This window comes from Anas platyrhynchos, chromosome 7 (assembly GCF_047663525.1).
Source record: "Anas platyrhynchos isolate ZD024472 breed Pekin duck chromosome 7, IASCAAS_PekinDuck_T2T, whole genome shotgun sequence".
Lineage (NCBI taxonomy): Eukaryota > Metazoa > Chordata > Aves > Anseriformes > Anatidae > Anas > Anas platyrhynchos.
In genome coordinates, this window is record NC_092593.1 from 37,479,582 (window position 1) to 37,504,389 (window position 24,808).

At 38.0% G+C, this 24,808-nt stretch overlaps 1 long non-coding RNA gene across 1 annotated transcript in view; it reads left to right on the forward strand.

Annotated features, from left to right (window-relative positions):
- Positions 1 to 24,808, forward strand: part of LOC106017808 (uncharacterized) — a 498,210-nt gene that overhangs the window by 224,663 nt on the left and 248,739 nt on the right. Inside the window, exon 4 of the long non-coding RNA XR_011810505.1 lies at positions 2,820 to 2,892. This is a non-coding gene — a long non-coding RNA (uncharacterized lncRNA). The remainder of the gene's footprint in view (positions 1 to 2,819; positions 2,893 to 24,808) is intronic.

Here is a 24,808-nt window from a genome sequence, read left to right on the forward strand (position 1 = left end):
AGTCATGTTGTCCAGACAGGTTCTCTGGAGATGAGATAAGGTGTTATTAACCAAATGCTCATTTAACAGGCATGATGTCGTCTGCCATAGAAAGTGAGGATCAACTCCTGGTACCCTCCTTTCAGAGTGCAAGATGCTCGTTTTAATGTGCTTCCTGCTTGTCCACTTTTACTTGGCTGGTGAGGTTTATTTCTCATGACAGAAGCTGTCCCCAGGCATCTGTTTCCACAAATAGAGGGAAAAGCAGATCCTGGAACAGTCAGACTCTCTATTCGGTGCATAGACTCTACTAGATGGCCACTGTAATTTTCATGAAAGGAGGAGTTTTAGGGAATCCAGAAGCTACCATGCTTTTATAGTTTTTCCCTTACTCTGCAAGAAAAGTGCTTGCAGGAATGAGTTAGAATTTCACTTATTCAAAATGTTTCAAAACCTTTAATCAAAAGTAGAAAATAACCATTCAAAGTATATTGTGGCCTAATAAGTGACATGAGTCTTGGGTTACTTAAAGATATTTTTTTTTTCCTACACTGGATTAATAATTGCACAGACAGCAGAGAAAGCAAAGTTAAACACATAGTACCTTATTTCCCTTGTTTGATCTTAACAAGCCAACTCATTCGTTTTTAAATTGTGTAGAAAAAAAAAAAATGCTGATGAATGTTGTCAATTCAGAAGAGTGAGGCCTTTGTTTTGCAAGAGACTTCTGAAACCCTCCATAGTCCTTTATAGTCCTTTTGTACCTTGCTTTAAATTACCGTGTTCCCTTTGTGTAGCTTTGCAGTATCTCAGATGTTTTTAACACCAGCAGAAGATTCCTTGGCTTTGCTGCAGGTTTTTATTTATAACTTTCATTCCTCAGCATCTTCGGTAGTGGGTACAGGAGGAGATACATCCACTTGATACAATGACAGAAAAAGCTATGGGATTCTTTGCCGTAGGTATGGAGATGCTCTGCAATGTTCTGTGTCGCTTTTCCCCTCTCACCTCCCACCAGTGCCAGACTGTTCTAGGAGAGCTGCAGCCCATGCTTGAAGGAAGCTGTCACTCCCCTGCTGAAGGAAACACTGGATCATTGTGGTGCATTTTCAGTTGCCTTGACCTGTATAACCTAAATTAAGGTTGTTACTCTTCTTCAAGATCCAACAAATATTTCCAGTGCACAAAAGCACACATCCAGATATTTCTATTCATGTATAATAGAGTTAATAGAGAACAGGGATGGCGTTATTGGTTTTTGTTTATTTGTTTGTTTGTTTTAATTTCTGGCTTCACATAACATTTAGGTGCAACTGTGGCTAAGGCATGACAAGATTTATTTTACAATGTCTTGGTCACCACACAAAATGAATAATGATGCTATATAGTGTGAGACGCTGCTATTCTTAATGGCTGTCATGTGGTAATAATTGTGCTTATTAATGTGTGATAGTAACAGTTATTATCAACGGTAAACTCTAGCCCATCACAGGTTTTCTGTTATTGGCCTTATTTCAGGTAGCATCTTCCTTTTCGGCAGCTTTTCAAGATAGTAAACTTGGTAAATCCTCCTCTCAATATTTAGTCTGAACTACCACAGGCAAACTAAGTTGTTAATTAAATATAACGCTTTCAATTGGATACTCTTTTGATATGAACACACAACAGAGATAGAAGAGAATATTGGGTTTGAATGACAATGATGAATAATATTAATATTTACCTGCTAGTGGAACCTGGAGCTGCTCCAATGAGCTACAAAGTCTTAAAATCTTAATTAAAGGTTAATGAAAGAAAATATTGAAAAATCTGCTCAAGGAGCAAGAAGTGAGGAAATAGGGTATTCTAAATCATCCACAGCACTGCTATTTCCAAGCACAAAAATTGCTTCAATCAGGCTTCCAGAAGGCTGGTCTATGCACAGTGTGTGCATAGCTTTGAATTCACCTTTTGGCTTTCAAACCTCCTAGGCTGCAGGTACAGTCCCATATTCACTCCTCCTTTTTGCAAAAACATCCTTTTGTTAAATTCAAAGACGGGTATGTGATATATTCATGTGTCCCTAGGAGTTCAGTTATAAAGTACTACTGAGATTCACAAGAAAGATTGGCAACGTTATGAGCAGATCTACAAAACAAAATATTCAAGAAGTATTGATTTTATTCCTTTTGAACTCTTAGGAAAATTCAGGCAATTTTTTCAGCTTAAAACATTGGAATGATATAATTGGTTCTAAAGTCAGAGGCTGCATCTTCATTACATTCCTAATATATGATACTTATTATGTATTAATAACACCTTATTATCTCTTGTCATCTATAATAAATATAGCAGCTGAATATTAACTTGATGTTTTATGGCAGTTCATATGGTTTGAAAACAGAAGCTCTGATTTCTTGTACACCTCAGACATTACTTCAGCATTTCTAGCACTGTTAGGGAATAGTAGCTCTATAGAATTCAGTGAATATAAACTTGGATACATGTAGAATGACCAGTTTACAATGAAATTCTTTCTAACTGAAAATGAATTTCAGATAAGTTTGTGTTTTGGAAATAATGGAGGAATATACTTTTACTACTTTGGTTTGTGTTGGAAGCCTGGCATTTGAAATAACTAAAGAATAATCCCATTTGAGTCTTCAGAAGTGCCACTAATGCTGCAGAAGTAAAACACTCAGGAAATTCATCCCTGATGATACATTTTTCCCCCTAAGCCTTTGTAGCATGACTAACCAGATGCAAAAGCGGTGTCATTATCAATTCAGTATTGTACATGAATATGTACACAGCAGAATTACACAGTAAAATTTACAGTGTCACTGTTTCTTACCTTGCAGACTTTTCAAGAGGCTCAGGAACTTCATATTTATAGAGTATTCTCAGCTGTGATGATATCTACCCTGCAGTCACGTGAGTCAAGATTTTTTCTTTTTTAAAGAGTAATAATTATGATTGCTTCTTTTGATGCTTAATTTAGTATTCTTTCAGATAGTCCTGGTTCTCAAGAATTAAATATTAACCTTATATTCTCTTTAGGGCTCCTAGATATCACAAAATACAGTTTTACCAATCACTTTGGAAGACCTTGGTTTATCCCCTCATTGTGTTGCAGAAGGAGTAATAGCTATAATCGATCCTAATATAAGTAAACATTACATTATTTATTTACACATATACAAAGGTCTGGGGAAATTTATGCTGACAATATAGAGATTTGATCAGAAATTAATCTATATAGGGGACTGCTTCAAAGCAGTTTCACTAGCTTCTTGTTAAAGTCTGCTAGTCTCTTTGGTGTGTTGGGAATGGATCTGTTAGTCAAGTCTTCTAATCTTCTAGTAGTACAACTAGATTAAACAATGTTGATCTCATGGGTATAATAACTATTAGCACACAACAAGGAACTCACTCACCATTAGTTGCTTTTCTTTCTCTTAAAAACAAGTCACTGAAGTTCTTGAAAGATCTCTGTTCTGCTTTCCTTCTGAAACCTATTCTTATTTTTCTAGATATTCAGGTAAGACAGAAAAAAAAAAAAAAAAAAAAAAGTCAGAGAAGTTTCTGCAGTGGGTGGAAGTTGTAGCTTAACACATCACCACTTGACACTGCTGTGGCCTGCACTTTGGGCTGGTGTGATACCTAATGAAAAGTAAACAGCTAATCTATCCCAATTCCTGTCCATTATGGACAATCAACTTTATACAGAGATTTGTTTCATCTGTAAAATATTGTCCACCATAAATATCTTTCAACAAAGCCTTCTTTGAAGTAGGTCTTTGGCTACAAAACACAACAGAGGCTGCCCATGCTGCACACACAGTTCATAGGACCTAGAGATATAAGTTGAGTGGAGTACTAGTATAAAGGTGGGAAAAATCAATCTCTCTGTTGACTGTTTCTAACCTGTTGTCAATCTGCCAACTGTGAAAAAGCTAAATATTTTTATTCGTGAAAACCTATCCCCATTTTAAGATAAGAAACATAAATGTATATAAAAATAAGAGCTCTATGACAGCAGAAACGGAAAATTTCTAAGGTCATAAGTAGTCATAATAATAATATATTTTGTAACATATCTGGAAGTCCACAGGTATAGGATTGGTAAACTATTATGATTAGCTTGTAATTTATAAGTTAAATCTGTGCAACTAAATTATACACTCATGTTATCCTGGAGCATCCATTTCAGTTTGTTTTAGAACTACACTAATCATAATGACATTGTGATATTCTTGTTATTGGAGATTTATCATATTTACTAAGATTTTTACAGTACACTCATACTTCATACAAAGTTCAGCTGAACCCCTATCCTATTTAGGGAGCAAGCTAATGATCCAGGTGTTTTTGTCTTACTTATTTTCAGTCACACTATTAAACACCAAAAGTATTTGTGCTGCATACCTCTTAAACTAATGAAAAATCCCCCAAAGCAAACTTGTATGGCACTTTTTTTTTTTTTTTTCCAGTAGAAAATTGATCAACAACCCATTAAAACACAGTGGTCAGGACCTTAAGAAAGTGTTCATACACTCTCATAAGGTAATTCTACATCCTTCCATTCATGTTTTCATCAACCTCTTTTTTTCTTTGCTATGGGCTTAAGTACTATGGAAATTAAAACTGACTCAACAATACAATTACATTTCCCTGGACAATAATCTAAGCAGATCTAGCTATTATTTTATCATTGACTTCTGTTGTTCTTAAATTTTTATCAGTAACTATATAATACTACACATCTTTTCTCATTAATTGATAACCACCATATATCTTTATAGGCAGAAGAGACTTTTCTTTTTTTTTTTCCAATCCCCTCATATGTCCCATCAAATAAATGTACTTCTGAATGCACTTAGAAGACTTTAAAAATTCATTTTATGCAAATTCATTATTCATTTTCTTGGCATTATTGGACATTTATTTAAAAGCAACTTGCTATGAAAACAAGATCTATGTAAGCTGGTGTATTCTAAATTAGTTTTTGAGAATCCCATTATAACATAACTATTCATTGAAAAGGCCTATGATAAATGTCCACTTTGATCTGCAAGGCTGGTGTGATACTCTAAATGGAAATGTAAATCCACTAGCAGAAGCCGATTGAACCAGATATACCAGAAGAAAATTAAGATACAAGAGATGTGGTTTAATTAGGCCACAGTTGTACTAATTTAACTCATCTGGGAAGTGTAGGGCTGTAACTTGGACAGTGCAGATCACGATTATTTCCTTAATCATATACACGTGGTAGGTGGTAACGACTATCTACCCTCTACATCTGGTCCTGTACCTGTTTACAGGAGAGAAATATAGGCTGTAGTGGAAGTAGATGCTCTTCCTCTTAAACATGTAGGCTGACACAGGCTATAACTGCCCCTGGATATGGCATGGGTTGTATCAGTGTCAAAAAGCAATCTGGAGAGAACAAAATGCAGAAGTATACAGGAGTATCAAATGTGAAGTTCCTAAGCCACCATGCCAAATCCACAACATGGAAAAGGGATTATCTGCTGGCTGTTGCAGTTCAGCTATCTAGCTTCTCTAAGGCATGCCTCCCTCTAGGGCTAATTTCAGGCATGATTTATCAGGGACCCAAAACCCTATTGGTGAAGATCACTAGATACCTGACATATGCTGACTGTGACAGAACAATCCCAAATATATTCCAATAAATCTGAAATACTGTAGTTAAAAAAATAAATCACCTTACCCTTGTCAGTGTAATTTTAAATGATTTGTGATCCGTTGGAAGATAACTCTTGCATAAAACCTGATACTATATTAATTTTAGGGTTGGGATGTTGAGACTTGCTGTTCTGAGTGGGAGAGGACTCACACTTAGGACTCACAACAGAGTTGTACATAGTAGTGTTTATACATGCAAACTCTACAAGTCAATTTACACATAAATGTTTCTTCTCTCCGTACTTTAAGGTATGTCATTATGAATAAATCTGCTTTAGATGCCCATTCTCTCCTCAAGGATCTTAGAAGTTCCCTGTTTGCACTTGCCTCTGAGTTACACTGTACTGTAACAACCCCACAAAGTAGCATAAGTACACAGCTGTGTGGAAAATGAACTGTGGCTCGGGCCAAAGCAGGGTGAGATCTGTGGGTGCCAGCTCAGATGTGGAAAAAGTATATATCATTGCAACCCCATTATATGAATGTCTCCAGTTTTTCCACACTTCAAAGTATCTACTAATGTATTTTCCACACCAGTCCCATTGAACATACCCCACCAGTTTTGTTCATAGGAAGTGCATTGTATGCGTCAGTCTTACATCTTTTCCTTTTTCTTCATGGAAGAATTAATTGTCCTGCTGATGTTCTCCTTCATTCACATCACAGTAGGGTCATTGTTAATAACCTCTTTCCTTCCGTGGAAAAGGAAGTATGTGCCTGCAGGAAACAAGATGTTATAAATACAGTATTGTTCTATGGAGCTGGAGGGGGAGGGAGGTGCATAAGCTACTTTCCATAAATCTGTCAGGTTTCTGGAATGAATTTTGGGACTTACAGAAGCCAGTAGCAAAATGTCCGTGATATTTTGGAATGCACAGTAACACAAAATGAACATACCTCTGTGAAATGCTTTAATTTCAATTGGCAATTATCTCATTTCAAATGACAAATATATGCATTTTGAAACTAACTATCTTTTCAACATACAATATTGAAAACATTTGAAATTGAAGCCTGTGTAGCAAAATGCAAGACATCTTTGACTTCCAGTGTCTTCTATGAATACTCATCTTTTAGCAGTGTCTAGGTATGAGCAATTTATTTGGTATGAGTACAATAAAAGCTTCTTCTTGAAAGCTTTATCCTGTGCTATTTGAAGTCAATAGGAGTTTTGTCATTGGCTTCAAAGGAAGTGAGGTCAAAATCCTAATTAACAGTGTCAGCTCCAACTATCAATCAAAGACAGAATATTCATAATGAAACATAATTCCAAAACAGATCAAAATGCAAAGTATTAAAAGAGGGTATGTACATATAAAGAGTGAGACCTATATCTTTGAGATGCTGAATGTTTTCTGATGATGGATGTCTTTGGGGTTGTTTAGTTATTTTTTCATATATTGGCAAGGTTTTATAGGCTTCTGTATAGAATATGTCTGTAAGCTTACACCCCTGGGTAGCTTTGAAATCAACTACCTGACTTCTATGCACTGCACAGAGCAACCTGAAGACTCTGTCCTCATCTGGCTCTGTGATGGTGCACCTTCTTTGGGGTCTGCACAATTCTATACTCAAAGTGATCAGGTAAAAGTAGAAAGGATTTCTCACCTGCCAGGCTATTCAGCCCTGCATACTCATACTTGGAGGGACTATCTGTGTGGATTCCTTCTTACAGTTGCATGTATTTTTACATATATTAAGAATGAATAAAAAGCAAATAAAAGCATCATAAACAATTTACAGCAGGGTAGTGTATACTGTGTAAGAATGTATGCAAATGTAAACACAAGTAGATTAAAATGGAAGTATCCTCTTTTGAGTTGCCTTTTGGTTGTCTCCCTAGAGTTAAAAGTGCATGCATACCCACTGCCTAACTGCTATAATATCAGTTTCTGTATCTCATACAGCCTGACATTCTTAAATTTTACATTGGGTCACAATTCAAATTGTTGTTTTGATTTTTAGTATGCTCACATCTTATCGCCAAGACATTCAGTATCTCAAAATGAGAAACAAAATGCGTGGTACACAATGACCTCCCTATAAAAATCAAAGCATATTTCCTCAAAACTTTATGCATAACTGAATAAGCAAAGGAATCCCAACATGGATTTTAAGATTATTCAGGAACATGAAATCAATAAAAGCATAACACGAAAGTCGTAGAAGATAATCCTAAGTATACAGAAAAATGGTTTGGACCTTGCAGTACAAGGTCTTCCATAGAAATCTTCTTAAAGCCTTATCAGCTCTAAATGAATGAAGTGTACAGTACATAAGTGTAACAATAGGAATGCATAACATTTCTTCAGAATAAGTGTCTTCAGCCTAAGTATGCTCAAGCAATTAAGTGAAAACCTGATATTTAAGACTGAAAATAAGAAAACCTGTGGGAATAATATTTTATAGTTAACAAGAAAGGTCTGGCCTCACATTTCATTTAAAAGAGATTAACCTCTCTAGGCCAATAGCTGTCAGCATCATTTGCTTTCTTTGTCTCTACATATGGTGAAAGGAATCCTTAAAAAATTCACAGGGAAAAACCTGAAAAATATGTTTTATATAAATGATTATTCTTCCAAACAGCAGCCAAGAAAAAATGTGTGTCTACTTCAGTGTGCATCACTCTTTATTACCAAAAATCTCAGGAAAATCAACTGCACTGGTAGAGTATTCAACATAACCTAACCGAATTAGGATATTGTGTCTTACTGAAAAATGGAGTAAAGAAAAAAAGACCCCAGGGCCATACAGATTTCTCTGAAAGTGCCACATGCCTGTGCACTTCTTGTCTCTGTGAAATGAAGACTGCAAATGGCCCAGCCTGGACCTCAGAGCAGAGACATCTCCAACTGGCCATCCCTATGCTGATGTGCATGTATTCTGTAAATCCTAATGTTTAGGCTCCCAGCTTCTAAAAGCTTAATATAGGTACATGTAAAAGTGCTAAATTTACCTGACAATTTTGAATTTACTTTGTCTTCTTTAGTAATAGGTTTTCCCAAAATTTGAGTAATTGGTGATTAATTTGTACAAAAATGAGTACAATTTAAACCTCAGAAGTCTTCTTAGAAAAGAAAAAGACTTTGCCTTCATTGGACCAGAAGTTTAAAATGACCTCAGAAATGTAGAATAAAAATTAATTTTAAATTCCTGACTGGTTTATGAGGAGCCCATTAAACTGAGATACTGCCCATTCAAGACCTAAGACAACAGCAATGGCATTTGCCAGAACAGTTACGCAGTGCTATTTTAAAAATATATAGGACTAGAGTTCTAATAATGATTTGCTGTGTCTCATAATAATGTACTTGGAAAAGCAAATCCAGTCTTCTGAGTTCTCAGCATTTGAAGGAGATGCTGAACATTTGTAAGGAAACTGTAAAAAATAATAATAGTTCTGATACCAAAAATTGAAATACATCGAAGATGTGTTAACCAGTGTTAACACAGGAAGCTAAGCAAAATACCTGAAATTTAAACAAATTCCAAAGAACTAGTTATCTTCTGTTGTCCTTTATCTTCTATTTAATTGTTTTTAAAACGCTACTAGACATTCCAGTGAAAGTGTTCCAAAAAGTCTGTCAGTTTCTGAAATTTCTTTATGTTCATTACCGACTTACCAATCACTGCTTCACACAAACTCTGAAGGTGAGTGAAAAGTGTCTGGAAGTAGCCTTTGCTCAATAATTCTTATGAGACAATGACATGAAATTCCTCCAGAGATTAAAACAAGGTTGTGAGAATTGTAGTTCTGTGTTTCAATACCTAAGTCATACCTCTCAGACTTTAAGCACCAATCCCTTTTTCAGATCATAAGTAAAACAGAAGCATGGCAACAACCTGCATGTAGCTCTCTTAAAGACTTAAATTAGTATATTCATCATGGGACCTCTCTTCCCCTCATATGAATGAGCTACCTATATTTTTAAACATAGACCACTCCACAAATTACTCTCACTATATAGAATCATTGCGGATAAATTAAAATATGCCAGTTCCTTGTTTTAGAAAATAGAGCTTTTTTTTTTTCTTTTTCTTTTTTTTTTCCTAGCAATGGAGACTGAGCCAATTTTGCTTAGGGCGCTAGCACAATGAGTTTACAACAATCCTAACAAGCAACTGTCTTCATCAAAGCCCATTATTTCATAAAAAACTTGTGTAGATCAATCCATATTATACATAGGAAAAGAAGGATGGTTAATTTCTACTTTTAAAGGAGAAAAATGACATTTTAATTCAAAACTCTCATGTTTCTAAGAGTCCTTGACTTATAATGATAGGTTGCATTTTGAATAAATCAATTGCAATGTTCTCCACTGGGAATATATGATCTATGTCAAATCTCAGATTTCATTGCACACCACTAGCATATTTATGTCCTCTCTGCAATTGCAATTATTTAAAGAATAACTAAAATAACTCCATTTTCGGGATTATGTCTGGAGGTGTAAAATAACAACTGTTCAAAGCAGTATATTTATATTACCTCATGGAGTTGAGGACTGAAGGCAGTATTTCATGAGAAAATGTCTTGGAATTTTAGCTAGCTTTAGCCTGCCAATACTCTTTTTTTTTTTTTTTCTTCTGTTTTCTAGTATCTTGTGGGCATTCAATCTAAAATTCTACTCTTTGAATGGGCAAGGCCAACAAACATCTCCCACTGTACTTGACATGCTGAGTTACAAGATGAGACCGACCCAAGGAGTAGGAGATGAAAAGTGACTAAAATGGCAGGAGTTAGCTTTTGCTGGGTCGCAGCTTTGTAGTATTTGACATAGCAAACATTTTTTGATCAACCCTCTTTTCAGTAAATTACCCCCTGGCTCCCAGAATCTTGAGAAAGTCAAATTAGAGGTGTTACAGTATGACACTAGTTTTAGAGGAGAAAACATTTGTAAGGCATCTTCCTTTTGGCATTGCATGCCTTACAGTGAAGCAAGAAAAAGGCATTTGTCTCGCTTTCCCCAGGGAAAGTATTATATCTGTTTTTCTTGCTGGGAAGTAGGGCTTTTGTAAGGGGAGGCTCTAAGTCAATTTAACAAATGGCTGTTTTGTTGGGGTTTAGGGCCAGTGATACATGTTAGCCTTTGGGGTCTGTTTTGTTCCAATGACTTTTGCTTTTCTGGTGGTTAATCTCACTTAAAAACTCTTCTGTCATTATACTTTTACAATGGCTGTTTGCCTCCTTCCCATCGAAGAAGATGTAGATTTACATTGGCTACAAAGAAAATACAATTGAATGATCTTATTATTTTTCACAGCTTTTCTCATGTTCTGAATTTCTCTTACCTCTTCCTTTTGTGTTCAGGCTCTGTTTCCCGTATGCTTTCATTATTTTCTAATGACCTGTATTTCATACAAGCAATAACAATCTACTAAATGCAAGATGTAGGCATTAGCATGATAGCAGAAATCTCTTTACCCAGCACTACCACTGTATCAACCAGACTCACTGTCAGGTTTTACAAACTGCATCTTATTTACTAAATCACACAGATGAAACAAAACCTTTTTGCCTTTTTTCCAACATATTGCAATGTGCAGTCAGTATGGAGTTTTACCACCAGCGAGCTTTTTACTGTAATGGTCTGTTTCTCTGTTGTGCTTTCAGTAATAGGCTCTCAAAATATCTTGTAAAAAACAAGGACTGGATTTTGATGCTCCCATGTATTGATGCATAACTGGAGGAGTGCAGGGAGGCCAGGAAAATAACCTGTGAGCAGCCTCTGCAAGGGCTGGTCATAGCCAACCGTCCTGTAGCTGATGAATGGAATACTTCCTCCCTCCCAAAGCAAGCAAAGCCAAAAGCCAGCCTGGTCCAGGTGCTCGCAGGAGCCCTCCTCACAGGCATACTTCCCTCCAGCAGCCTGGCGTCTGGATGAAACACTTACGGCATGGCATGAAGTGCAAAGCAGAGTAAGGCAGGAGTGAATTAATCTTAGCATGAGGCATTAATCACAAAATCAAGAATGTTGACCTTATCGTAAGTTAGTAAAAACATTTGAAAATGTTTCTGAAATACCAGACAGACCTCTGTAAATTGTTGTGCTCTAAGGTGATAATGATATGCTCTGTGGAGGTCCTTCTAGTGGTTCATTTTCTCTTGCGATATAGGAAAAACGCTAACCACAGAGAGAAACTTGCTTCGTCTGACCAAGCATGACATTTGCACTGCTTATATTGAAACAGCCATCCTGGCTTCATCCAAAGTGGAGAGGAGCTGGCCTTCTAGGTACTGATACGTGTCACTTTAATAGAGCTGTATAAATTAGGTCTAATGAATCATTCTGTAGAAGTGCCATTAAGTATAAAAAGTTCCCAGGATGACTGCATTGAGGACACCTGGTGTTAGAAAGGGTATATCCCAGAAGGGTCTCACTGCCTCCATTGCTGCTTTTGTCAGCACCCCTGGGCAAAAGATCAGATTTTCTTATTGTTCAGATGAGGTGTCCCACTCCCTCTCCCTTTCAGTAGTATTTTGTATTCAAATCAAACAGCAACACCGTATTTTGAAAGGGGGGATTGTACTTATGAAATCAATGTCCTCATGCCATGTCAAAACATGAGTTTTGTCCCGCTTTCAGCTTCACCAAACAAATACTTGAACACAGCTCTCTGTGAATTCCCAACAGCCCAAGAATATGGCAAGGCACGTCTTGTCTGAGCGTCTGGCTTTGGATTCAAGCTGTACTAATTGCTTTCACCTTTCCTCAAATGCAGAGTCCTGTGTATCCTGAAAAATGCCATTTTCATCATGTGTTTGGCACAATGTTTTAGAAAATTGACATTAAAAATGTATTTGTGACCAGCAACAGAACACCAGAATACTTCAGGGATATCTTCTCCACATGACTCATTTCTGCACTTAGATTTTGGGAGCTATTTTAGATAAATAGGATAAAGAGAAAAGAACTACCAGGTCAGGATAATTTCCCATATGGATGTTTGTACATAAATGTATTCCTAGCCTGACTGTGTGATGAGAACAGCTCCAATAGCTTCAAAGTGAACTACAACTCTAATTATATTTACAGGGATATAATATTAATTAAAAATACACATACATTATGGGGTATTTTGTGTGAAAGAATCCTTTCCACTTCTCCTATTTTGTTCTAACAGTTATTAATCCTGTGCAAAATGATTAAGCAAGATGTTTGGACTAAAATGCATTAAAGAAATCTCGTTCATGGCAAGCTGAAATATGCATGGTGAATGCAGTGCAGTTTTGTCTCCAGTAATTGCAGATCACTGTTTTTAAAGAGATCCATTTCACTTGATCATGTAATCACATAAATTAGGACACTTGCAGTTCATCATGAAAGTAATTATGAAAATGTATGAACCATGATGTATCTTTTTCTCTCTTTTTGCACCTTAATGTAATACCTTGCTACCGACTTTATTTGTAGGAAGAAAAAAACAATTAGATTGTCTTATGAGCTATTGCTGTTTATTACTTGTATTATAGTGGCACCAGGCTGCCTCACATTAGATATTTCCATTACATAGTAACACATTATAGACATCAGGTAGATTACAGTCCAAAGTGGAAAGACAGATCAGGGAATTATTCAGAGTTCTTTGTTTCCAAGGAAAAGAAAGAAACAAACAAAAACACTGATAACGTGCACTGATAATCTGGAGCTACATAGCTAAGTATAGGAAGAGTCCCCTTCCTGGTCAGAAAGTATAAAGACACTATTTTGACATTAAGCCCACATTATTCCTTTGAATAAACAGGGACATATTTTTAAGATTAAGCATGTTCTCCAGAGCTTTCTTAATTGGCAGCCAAAATGACTTGTACACACACGGAGTTACATACAGGATAGAGGATTTCTTAAATCCCAGTGAAGCTTCAGGATTTTTCATTTTTACATGAAAACAATTGGAAAATAATATATATTAAAAATAATACTGTTAATTTCCATAATAACTAAGCGCATTGTTACATGCAAAATGGTATCTAACATAATCCCTTCCATTTCATGTGCTACCACCAAATAGAAAATATATTTTTCAGAATCCAATAAACCAAAAATATATAGTCGAGTATTTCTGGAGGGCGCCTAGAGCTCAGAGTCATACAGCTTGACTGGGACATGAAAGGTGTCAGCTAAGGCAGACGGCAACAGATGAAAAGATAGTGTTTGCTGGTAGTTTGATAATAAGAGGGTGAGTGCTCCAAAGTTCACTCACAATTCTCCAGTATCTTGCAATAACTAAAAAGTCTTTTCACAGCAACACAATAACACATTTTATAGAAAAGTTACAATTTGGTAACCTTTCACAATTTCACTGCCTCCATTTCATTGCATAGGACCATGATGTGGGCCCTTTGAAATCCTGGGAGATGAGAGACAAAGAAAAAAGAAAAACAGACAGAAAGTGTGGGAGGGAAAAAAAAGGGAAAAGGTTTCTGCTCAAGGCTGTAAATTAATACATTATTGATCAAAACTTGATTCAGCAAAGTTCAATGATTTGGTCATGACTGGCCTTTATTCTCTCCCTCAATTCATATACAGTCAATATTCCATTATATTGCTACTTTGAAAAGACGTCTAAACGAATAATAAGCTTGAACCACTCGTTCCAGTTAACATACCCACGTGTAACTAGGGGATTGGTTTTCTTCCAGTTATGAGGGAAATACATAGGGCCTAGAGAGCACACAAATGGCACAGGTACTTCTGCAATGACCTGCATGCTAATATGGAGCTGACATTAGTGAATCTGTACCGATGTCTGGCATGCACTATAGAGGGGAGAGAATTGTTGTTTATATCCATATTGCTGGAGTCAGAGCTTCCACTTCTTATAGATTCCCAAGGAAAGAGCACTTTAAGCCAGTGTTAACATGCTGTGTAACTTCCTTCACTGTGTCTTGCTGAAACTAGCACGAGGCGCCCGTAGCTCGGTGTACACAGATGTGGGTAGGGCATGTGTAGGATGCAGCCAGCTGGTGGCTGTACCACCCCTTGCCTCAGCGGGTACCAGGCCTGAGCCAGCTGAGCCCGCAGGACCCCCAGCTCCCCGTGGGCACCCCGCAGCAGGGATGGCCGGCACAGCCCCACCTTGGTCATGGGGTTCTCGGGGACAGGAGCAGGGCCAGCTCCCTTGGGTGCAACCCAGCCATGGAGAAAACCAGGCAGCCTTTGCTGCCAGGGACCCTTTGGCTCTTCAGGGCAGGGGCTGGAATAAAAATCGGTGCCAGGATTTTCACATACTCCGGTGTGCAGCCCCCCTCTTCCTCTTTAACACATTGATGTAAAGTGATTTCACAGTCACTCACTAGGAATTACACTGAAGGTAGCGTACATTTTGAGACTGTTTTTCATTTCTTTCTTAGTAGCTGGAGTTCAGGGCACATTTAACAGCACAGTCAGCTCCTGCTGATCCTCAATGTATTTTTTTAAATTACTCCTGCTAGGATAGATAAAAAATGTTGTCCATACCATACCCCACTAGATTGGCCTGTGCCACCCCAGTTGCTAACTGGAAAAGGAAGGTGAGGAGGAGCTTGAGAAATAATGCTTCTTTTGCAATATGTCCCTGCAAATATAAGGTCTGCAAGAGGCCTGTGGGGTTTCCTCTCCAACCCCTCGCTTCTCCCCCCTGCTCTGGCTGCAGAGACACACAGGGTTTTGCAGGTGGGGACACACAGGGTTATGGTGTGATGACACCTGGCAGCTGGGGCTGACAACCTGCAGGTGCAAATCAGGGTAAGTCCAAGGCTGCTGCAGGTTGAGGAGGGCTCCTGGGCCTCCCTGTCCTTTCCCCACACCGGCAGCGAAGAGACAGCAGAAGTCAGTGCTGTGTCTGACTAGGAAGTGTTGCACCCCAAAGTTAGGTGTATGCTTAATAGGAGCATTCAGCATTCATCACTGTGGCTTCACTGCCATATGGGATCTGTAGGATAACTTCCAGTGGAGTGCTTCGAGGATGCACAGTAATCTGCCCAAAAAAAGTACAAACCAAGAGCAAAAGGAGAAGGCATCAGTGGTGATGTATAGGGAAACGCATCAGAAAAAGGGAGCATTCAATTAGAGACCAATCGTGGATACTAATTGAGAATAAGTAATACAAATGTCATAACCTATATATAATATATATATCAGTTCAAAGCATAGCACAGAGAATGTTAGATGTGTTTTTCTGCTATAATGAAAGAATACTTAGTGTTTTGAGCCTTTTGAAAACATTTATTTGAAGACATCTGGGCTGGTAACAAAGTATCAAGCAAATTATTTCATTTTGTGTAGAAAGGCGCAAAACTTCCTGATGTTCTCTGTTCTTTGTGCAATTAAATCAAAAAGTTGGCTTTACTGTTGATTAGCTATGGCGTTGCACAGCACCGTCTGCTAATCTGCAGCAGACCTGGTAACACAGAGAAACACAAGTGGTCAGAGAAACATGCCTCTCTTTTTCTTATGTGTATATATAATACATTATATATACTATATAATATAATATTTTATAGATTATACATTACATATGTATTAAATAGCTGCAGAAGCAGGAGAAGCTGCAAGGCAATGAGACCATTTTTATTATTTTTTTTCTTTTACCAAACAGTAAGCCAGCATTTCTCATCTCCAACAATGCTTTGTTAGCTAACCAAAGACTTAATGTCAAAAATCCTGTTAACACAACTTGACAGGAATGAGTGAGGCAAGCAGTCTGGCTCTGGGGTCCCTGTTACCTCCTTCCCCTCCTTCTCCATGTCTCATGAAGGGAAAGGAAAGGAGCATCTGCCCGGGGCTGCCTCCGGGACAGAGATGCGGTGGGGATGGGGTTATTACAGGAGGACAGCAGCAGCCTGACCTTGATTTCAGCAAAGGGGAAATCCGTGTTCTGGTGGCTCATAAGCTTAACTTGTAGAGGCTGAGATGGCTGGCTCTGTTACACTAATTGCCATTTAAATTACTTCTTGCCAGCCACTACATGGATGACAACTTTCTCTGCAAGGCTGACTTCTCAGCTTCCTTCCCCCACCCTTGTGCTGTTAGTAGTGGATCTGAGCGCTGATGAATATGAAACTGGAACTTCTGTGTGCTGTAGCAATAAGCCCATTAGAAATTCAGTTTACAGCCTGACCTCTGTTCTCTGAGGAGAATCTTAAGGACTTATTACCAGTTTGGTTTTGCTGCTTGCTAGTGCTTGTGAGCATGTATGTACAAGAAATTACATTAAAATGATATATTAATCTAGTAATATATTAGTCTTCCATCCTTAGAAAGTTCTTCTAGAGAACCACTAGGGTATACGGGAAAATGAATTATAAAAAACAGTGCTGAGAAAGAAGCGACTATTAAAAACAGAGCATTTTAATTGACCGCTCCAGCTTTCTTCAGCACTTCAGGTTAGTTTAAGGGAGAGGCAACAGAAATATCTGTTCCTAAAACGAGAGAGAGATTCATTGCCTAATTCCTAAATATGTTTCCTTACCTACTTCTAGTGGTAAATCTGTTTTTATTCATAATAGCTAACTTTGTTCAGTTACTGACTTTTTAATTAAAGATAATAATTCAGATGACAACATGCTCCTTTGTCCAAATATTAGATCAGTAGCTATGGAGTACAAGTATAAGCAGGGGTCAAGTAGTTAAGCATCATACTGTGCCTCGTACAGCTGTTGTGAGAGTTGTCAAGCAGTGTCTGTTGGTGTCTAATGGTAGTGATAGCGTAGATACTTGTTGGTGTCTTTAGAGGTGCTGAGTTAGTACTCAGAACTAAGAGCATTCATGGTCTTTGCAGCTTGTAAGGGTGAAAGTACAAAAGCACTGATATGCGGAGATGTCTTTCCAACATATTTTGATGCTTTTATCACAATACAGCTAAAAGGCATTGCATAAAACAATGGCCATACATTTAAATGCCCCCATTGAAATCTCTCCATCACTATTTACATGCTTGCTAGGAACATCTTCCCTGCCTAGCACAAGATGCACAGCTCCCTGGAATTGCTTGGATCTTGATCTCTGAAAAACACTCAAAAGTTCAAGGACAAGTATGATGGAGTTATTCAGATTCTCACTGACAGCTGAAAAAACCCTTCTCTGTCCTTATTAAAGATAATCATTATTATTTCATCTGTTGATGTCAGTGGCAGAAACACAATATTACATTCTGTTCCCTTTTCAAGGTGTTTGGAATAGTAAATGAGTTATTTTTCCCCAGAGATTTGAAAATAAATGTCCTCTGAAAATCTGGCAAGATAAAAGAGCTCCAGACAATACCAAATTAAAGCCCAGATACACAGTTTTTACTTAGCTGATGTGAAACAAATCCTATACTTCAAAGCATTTCATTTCTCAAGGTCAAATTGCAGATCTCTTTGCATTTTCCTGTACACTTCAATGACTAAACAGGCAGCTGAATCCACTTGTTGCTTTTGAAAATCTCAGTGAAGGACTTTCCCAAGCAGCCTTCCACAGCTAGAAGATCCTAGATGCTAGAAGAAAGCGAGATTTAATGGCTCCAGGAGGCATGAAACGCTGGGGCTTTATTGCAGGGCTGCATTCACCAGTGAAAAGAAAAAGCCGTACATGTGTCTCTTTGGCACTGCCATCTATTAATCCAATTTCTTCTTTCCTACCTTTTCTCTACTTAAAAGAAAGGAAGTGTTCAAAGGCTAACTTGCTAAGCTAAAGCATTTCTGGTTACCTAGCTACTGGAAACGTATCCTCATCAGTAAGAATAAGAAATCTGTATGGGCAATGGGCAGAGCTGTTCTCCTTCCCATGTTTCCAACCTTGGTATCTGACAGCAGCCGAAAGCTTGTTCTAAAAGATGTATGGTTAAAAACATGCATTCCCTAATGCATTTGCAGAGTTTTCTTGCTATTAATAACTTAATCTAAACTGCCCGTGTTACATTTGAATTTTTACATTAAGACCCTGCACTACACTTCAGCTTCCACTTTGTTTACTGGAAGAAAGTGATGCAGTGCGCTGGCATTACCAGTCGTGGGGGATGTATTCCTTCCCTCCACAGCATGACTTACCTTGTTTTTGTTAGAACTTGCTTCTTTAGTCTCCTACTGAGGACAGGATGTTGCTGTGTTTTTGCTGGCTTGTTTTGACTGTGGTAAACATGAGAAGTGGACTTCAGCATTTAAAATCTGAAAAGCATTTATGACGCTGGCCTGCTTAGGGTGCTGGACACGTACTGCTGCTGATTCTGATTTTGCAAGTGTCTATAATTGTTATCAGCATTGAATTTCTATCCTCTGTTAAGCAATTGAATAATTCCAGGGTATTATTTGGTGAGGGAAGACCCTCATATTGCATAGTAAAGTAAAGTCCCAGCAATTGAGAGTCCATGCAAGGAAAAAGCATGAAGACAACATACTTTCTTGCCTTTCTGGGAGATTCCAGTCCAGACTCTGTCCTTCACTCGATCCATACATTTAAATGTATTACAATCATTTTCTTTCTTTTACACTACTGTTAATTTTTCCATGGACAGCAGTGCTCATTTTATACATATGTGTATATTATGCCTACTTTAAAAAACAGCAAAAAAAAAAAAAAAAATTCATATCGTTCAGAAATGCCTGAAGGCCCCCTATTAGTATCCACAGTGTGGTATAGAGCAGGGCTGCCAAACAAACATACACCATTAGCATCTATTGAGTTGTCTTGGCAACAGAAGAAGGAATCTCACCTCACAGCAAGACCGTGCTGAATGCCCCAACTGTTTGTGACTGACAGCAGCGAGTTACCTGCTACCATGTACAAAATGGATGACAGTTTCAGGGTGTAGGATTTGCATGCTTCAATCTGTCTGAAACGCTCCACATAAACTAATTTGGTTTTCTGGATCCTGGCCATGCTCAGCTTTTTTTATTATTATTATTATTTATTTTTATTGTTTTACCCCAGGTTTCAGCACAGGTGGCCCCTCCAAGCCTTATCAGAGTGAAACCTCTCAGAGTTTTTCTGGAATCATTTTCATGTTTTCCCCTTCCAGTATTTCAATCTTTTTATAAAAAGCAATACACACTGCAAAAAAACATTTAGTGTAGCTAAATGCAAAGGGATCAAATATGCGTTTTTTTCCTTGGTTGTCCTTCTCTGTCAAGATTATTAAAGTTGTTCTGAGTCAGAGCTTTGAACTGAATGTTTAAGAAAATGTTGGGTGAGGTAGCACGTGAAAACTCATAGGAGAGAGGTCTGTCTGTATGTAGTGCCAGCTTCATCCAGCAACATCCCTTTCAGATCATTATGTTCCACTGCCTTCTCAGGGTACTTCTCATCACCGTGTTACATCCCTTCTTGCACTTCTTGCTCCATAATGAATATTTCACTTCTGTATGAAACTCCCACCAAGGGTCTCAGATCTTTACTGAATAAAGAAGCTGGTGAGTAAATGCAAACAAGTTATGCAGCTTATTGGAATAACCAATTAGGTTATTCTTATAAGCTATTGCTATGCAGCAATTGGAATAACCAATAAGGCCTTTCTTCTTTTTTTTTCCTTTTCTTTTTCTTTTTCCTTTTTTTTTTCTTTATAATTTTTAATTTTTTCCTTTAAGTGTCCACTTAAAGGGATAAGGCTTAGGGGAAAAAAAAAGCACCAGTAGTGTTGGCAGCATTCAGATAGTAATAGCAAGGAAAAAATACAGAAACATGAGGAAATCTCATATCACCTATCTCTCTCTTGGCATCATCTAAGATTATAGTCCAGAAGTCAAAATTTAGCTCACTGTGAATGTTAATATGAAGGAATAACATACTAGGAGTCCCCTAATACTGAAGGGTCACAGAAATTGTCAAATATGACTTATGTCAGTCTTTAAAAAAAAAAAAAAAAAAAAAAGAGGACCTGTGGTGAGAATTTTCACGTTCTCCAGATTTCATCCCTAGAGAGTTTTCAGGATAAAGCTGCACCTCAGAATTGCAAGTGACTGCTCAGCACTGAAATTCCTTGACTGTGACAAGATTTTAGGATTTTTTGAAATATATTTCTGAAAAACTGACCTAACATAAACCCTATTGGAGATCTGTACTCTTGACTGACTCAGTAATCCCATGAAACCTTATTCGTCTTAAGTCCTAAAGAGGACTAGCCTTCCTTTCCAAACAACACCCTGAAGATATCATGTCTCACTGACCATGCTAAATAAATGAGCTGTCTGAAAAAAAAATATCTCTTGTGCATATTCCTACTTTCTACATAAATCACATCCTGTGGAAGGGAAAGGTGTTTGAAGAACTGATTCATCAACATCTTTGATGTCCATGACAACTTCAAATAAAAAGCTCCAAAGGAGAACTTGATATTCACTGCTTTACAATTTTTTTTTTCATCCGCTTAAAGAGGTCTCAGTGCAAACACTTTCCAACATTTGATCAAAGCTCAGGATAGTCTCTTAAAATGTGTTAGCTTTAGAAGAAAGGGCACTGTCACTCAGCTACAGTCTTGCAATCAAAGAGATGAAAATATACAGTAGCTCACCCATTGCAGTACATGTGAAATGAAGAAACTGTTGCTTTAGCTTACCCTATGCAACTTGCTACCATTAGAAAACACAGCATTTATAGAATAATAGAGCTTTTTTATCTCTAATGAGGACTAAGATTTTTTGTTATAGTTAAAATAAAAACACCAGTCAGTATAGCCTATCCAATCCAGATCTTTCCTTCCATTCTCTTTCTGTCCTTTTCCGTGATTCAGGGGTCAGAAGTCACTTTTTATTATTTTTTTTCTGCCATTTATCTAGAACTCCCTTTTTCTTTATTCAGTCCAAGACATTAAATCACCTTTTCTTCTAAACTCTCTGTATAAAATCTTGCTTTTTTCCTTAACTTATAATTGGCTCTCTTGCTGTATGGCATTCTGTGATACTTATCTAAAAGCAAGTTATATAATGAAGAGCATGGAAAAGACATCCATACTTCTTAGAAAACTTTTCTAAGCCTACAGTTGGCTTGGCAGTATGTCAGAAAAATGACTCTTGTGTTTATGTTTCTAAAACAGTGTCAGGAAAAAAAAATCAGTCGTTTCACATCTGAATTGTTTAAAAAGGTTGCTGTGTTTCCATGTCCTATTCTAACCACGCATCTCATGAAGGATTGTCATTTAGAACAATTCTTAAGGAAAAAGACCGAGTCTCTGGTGATCATTGTTTTGAGTTTCACACAACAAACCAATAAATCACTGTTCTGACAACTGCCTTTGCAGGAAGCAAGAGAGCACAGTTAGTCCCATTTGCTGTAGAAATGTTCTTTCCCTAAGAACTACGTCACCTCTTCCAGGGACACCTTGGAGGGCTCATTTGTAGGGCCTCATTTGGAGGGCTCAGGTATGGCCTTCCTCTGTGCAGAACTCCTGGGATGGCCTCAAAGCTTATTAAATCCACTATGATATTCCTCTTGGTGTCAGGTGGCTTAGGGACTGACCTTGCTTTTGAGCCAGATCTTGGTTTCCTTACCAAAACGGGTGATGTCTGTTCATTTATCCTGAGACGTGGCATCATCTGAGAAGACTGTACAAGGTTGTGTGGCAGTGGCAAATGTTTAAAGCGTATCTTACTTTGGTGAAGCCCTCGGTCACCTGTTTCCACTCATGTTGTGCATTTAAGAACGGTGCTGTGGTGCAGATCAAGGGATACTTGTGGTTGAAAAACACTTTTGAAAAAGAAAATAAAAGACAAGTTTCTGTTTAGCTGGATCAATTCTCATGGCTGTACAAGTGCTTTAGCTAGCAGGCTGAAAGAGAGCCTAAATGGGTATGAGGGGGAGTGGAGCAGGCAGCAGCTCCTTAAGGCAGTTTCAGCAGTTCTACTGTAGCATGTCCTGTGTGGTGAGGGTCTTTACATTCTTACAGAGATGAGAGCCAGAAACCATTGGAATGGTTCTTTAATTCATGCCTGGGTCATATTCATTTCACTTTTTTTTTTCTTTTTTTTTTTTTTTCAGAGTTTTCCAGTCTAATGCATCTACAAACACATCCTGAAATTAATTGTCAGTGTATTAATTCATTGGCCATCAGTCTCTAGCTTGTGTATCCTTCACTGTCATTTAGATGGGCCTGTGCTGTGAACACCACTCAGAGCTACCTTTCAGACTTGTGAACTGGCAGTGGGAGGACATGGTGCATAGAAAATATCAGGAAGGTTGTTTCCAGTAGCAATGCTTTTATGCTTTTTGCTGCTCAGTGGACAAGTGGGCAGTAATGCCAGATCTGTGAAAGGCTACACACCTTAACAGGCAGGATTCAGTTGTTTGCCAAGTTGCGGGCAGCTGATGATTATTACTCCTACCCACAGTAAGCCGTACAAGCTGATGTCTCTTATATGAGGCTGAATGAATTTCTTTAGGCAGTGGAGAGCACTGCTGCACACCTTAATTACACTTGTCCTGGGGAGTTTGTTGGCTGCTGACAATAAATAGCAATTGCAAATTTGCAATGTGTTCACACTGTCTAAGGTCAAAACACCTGAAGCCATTATTGAACCCTGAAGCAACCCTGTGGATCCTATATGTTTTTCTAGAAATAGTAAAGAAATCCAGAAGCATCTTTCTGTCTCGTTTAACCAGCCAAAATAAATTAAAAAATAAAATAAAATCTGAGCTACTTTTCTGTAGAAAATATTTTGCATATTCTAATTTTCACCCAAGACTGTTCAATTCTGGGCTCCTTTCAGTACTGTTTCTTACACGTGCATCCAACTCACAACAGGTTAGTTTACAATGGAAAATAGTGTTCTGTTCACATGTAATACGTACTGTCTACTAAATAAAGGAGAATCCTTAAGTTCACAATTCTTATAATGTGTACATATATTTGATCTAATTCAGATTTCTATCATCTTCTCTATTACAATTAATCTATTTTATAAGATCAAAAGGCAAAAAGGTCTATGATCTTTCTTGTTCACAACCTGGTCAAAAATACCTACAGCATTGGTGAGCTGTACTTGGCTTGTTTTCACTGCACAAGTGAAATGTTCCTTGTAATGGACATATTTGGTCTGCAAGGACAGAGCATTCTCAGTGTAAATGTTTTATTTTTCACCTTGTTTGCACTGATTTCTAAGTGGTCACTGTCAGTCAGGAACTGGACAGCTAAACTAAACAGTGTCAAAACAAGTGAAGATCATATGATCATTGCTGCTCAAACAGTGCGCTGAGACAGGGTTTTACATGATGTGATCATTGCTTACATTTAATATTAGGAAAAATAGTGTATTTAAAATATACTAGAGAAATATCAAAGCCAGATAAGAAATTAACTTTCAGCTGATACTGTTGCTTGTCTTTTAATGTCTATACCATCCTTGAACCAAACTGTTGTAAGATAAGAGTGCCACAGAAGTATGGTTTTAGACAGTTCTTCTGCTGTTATTCTGCAATCTGTTTGGTATATTTCTTATTCTACAAATGTAATACGTGGTATATTGTGTTGCAGATTCCACATGCATTTGAGAGTGAAACTGCCCTACATTTTAAAGTGTAGTATACAATGCAAACGGCTGATACTTTTCCTCACCTGATAATTTATTGTGTGAATTGGACAATCTGCACAGACTGCAAGTTTTCTCCTGTCTCTGGGAGCAAAAGGTGTGCTAGCAATCCATCATGGGAACAACCTCCACTTCTCTAAAGTGGTCTCCCACCCTTGACTCCCCACAGTCACTTGGGCTGAATCTGAAAAACTAGATGTGAGTGAATCTGCCTGGTCTAATCAGAAATCAAATCCAAAGTCTCTCTGGGACCAGCAGTCCTTGGAGCAATGGGATGTTAGAACAGATCAACTAATACAAGGAAAACAATTCTGGAAAAGCAAATTAGCTGTTTTACTACAGCTCAGACCATGGGCAATTTACAGGGCATAGCAGGGATGCAGGCAGTAATTACCTACCAAGGATGCTTGGGGGAACAGAGGAAGAGCATGAACAGGGGCATCTTCAAGCTCCTTCCTTAAGGAACTCTGGGTGGGTGCCCATCCAAAATGCCAAAAGCCTGCATGGCATGGAGGAGAGGCATGCATATATGCCATACAGTCTACAGGGAGAGGGCAGGTGCCAGGGAGAGACCTCAGCTAACAACAGAGCAGGAAGAAGTGCTCTCACCCAAGGAGTGATAGAGCCAGCCTGGCAGTGGGCTCTGTGATGGTCTGACTA